Source organism: Bison bison, unplaced genomic scaffold (genome assembly GCF_000754665.1).
Source record: "Bison bison bison isolate TAMUID 2011002044 unplaced genomic scaffold, Bison_UMD1.0 scf7180017854986, whole genome shotgun sequence".
NCBI classification, from domain to species: Eukaryota; Metazoa; Chordata; class Mammalia; order Artiodactyla; family Bovidae; genus Bison; species Bison bison.
Genome location: NW_011485559.1, coordinates 10,083 through 12,118, shown reverse-complemented (window position 1 = coordinate 12,118; position 2,036 = coordinate 10,083).

Below are 2,036 nucleotides of genomic sequence, written 5' to 3'. Positions count from 1 at the left end.
TTTTTCCTAAATGCCCAGGCTCTGATAGTGCATCTTCCGTGTGATCCATTTACACCATGACAGATGATGTCCACTGGCTCTGGTGATTTCTCTGAGGTTATCAGGCTATGAAGTTCATTTTTTTCCCTCTGTCTTTAAACAAGGCTGTGGAAAAATGGAGTGAGGAACGTGTGAAAACCCTCACAGTTAATGGAGAAACTCCGCATCTTCTTGGTTTCTCTTTGCTTTGGAAAATGAACACTCACTGTGTTGATGATAGACACTGGGTTTTGGGAGTGGGGTTTTCATCACTCAAGCCCAGGTGTGGTGTTTCCAGTACACTCCATGCTCATATCACAGACATAGTCTTCTTACTTATTTTTTTTTTCCAAAATATTTGCAACAATCATATTGGTGCTAATCTGTTTTCACCTGTGTTGAATTTCTAAGATACAGCTCAACAAAATGATACAGTTTTTCAGAAAATCAAAGTTTCAGAACCAAGAGCTCTAATTTATCTTATACGGTTGTATATGTTTGCACCCTAGTGTATTTAAAATATACAAAGAATATCATCCACAAGTAGATGTATATATTTTAACCCATTAAAAATCATCTCAATTTTATTGACATGAATCAGTTCAGTTCAGTTGCTCAGTTGTGTCTGACTCTTTGCAACCCCATGAACCACAGCATGCCAGGCCTCCCTGTCCATCACCAACACCTGGATTTTACCCAAACTCATGTTCAATGAGTTGGTGATGCCATCCAACCATCTCATCCTCTGTCGTCCCCTTCTTCTCCTGCTTTCAATCTTTCCCAACATCAGGGTCTTTTCAAACAAGTCAGCTTTTCGCATCAGGTGGCCAAAATACTGGAGTTTCAGCTTCAACATCAGTCCTTCCAATGAACACCCAGGACTGATTTCCTTTAGGATGGACTGGTTGGATCTCCTTGCAGTCCAAGGGACTCTCAAGAGTCTTCTCCAACACCATAGATCAAAAGCATCAGTTCTTCTGTGCTCAGCTTTCTTTATAGTCCATCTCTCACATCCATACACGGCTACTGGAAAAACCATAGCCTTGACTAGATGGACCTTTGTGGACAAAGTAATGTCTCTGCTTTTTAATATGTTGTCTAGGTTGGTCATAACTTTCCTTCCAAGGAGTAAGCATCTTTTAATTTCATGGCTGCAATCACTATCTGCAGTGATTTTGGAGCCCGAAAAATAAAGTCAGCCACTGTTTCCACTGTTTCCCCATCTATTTGCCATGAAGTGATAGGACCGGTTGCCGTGATATTAGTTTTCCGAATGTTAGCTTTTCTTTAATACTCTTAATAAGTATATAGTCTCATTTTAATATATGTCTGTATGCATGAAAATTTTAAATTTTTTTTTCTTGTTTTGGTATTCTCCCCAGTTATGTAAAGTTCTTTTTAAAAAATACACATATTTATGTGTTTGGCTGAGTTGTGTCTTGTTTACAGCCTGCAGAATCTTGGAGCCATGTGGGAGACTGTTGCAGCAGGCAAACTTTAGCTGTGGCGTGTGGGATCTAGTTCTCTAACAAGGGACTGAACCCAGCCCCCTGACTTGGGAGCTTGGACTACCAGGGAAGACCCTATAAAAACTTGTATAAACTTTCTTTAGTGTTGTCTCTGTGTATTTGTGTTTTACTAGTTAAATTTTAGTTCACATAAACTGAAGCAAAATTCAAAATCTGTCATTTAAGTAATGGTTGACAAAATATTTGCAAAAAGGTGGAACAACAATGTTGATTTTATATTATTTATGTGGTGCATTCAAGACTCTGTAAAAACTGTTAGAAAGACATATACTACTACTACTACTAAGTCGCTTCAGTCGTGTCCGACTCTGTGCGACCCCATAGACGGCAGCCCACCAGGTTCTCCCGTCCCTGGGATTCTCCAGGCAAGAACACTGGAGTGGGTTGTCATTTCCTTCTCCAATGCATGAAAGTGAAAAGTCAAAGTGAAGTCGCTCAGTCGTGTCTGACTCTTCGAGACCCCATGGACTGCAGCCCACCAGGCTCCTC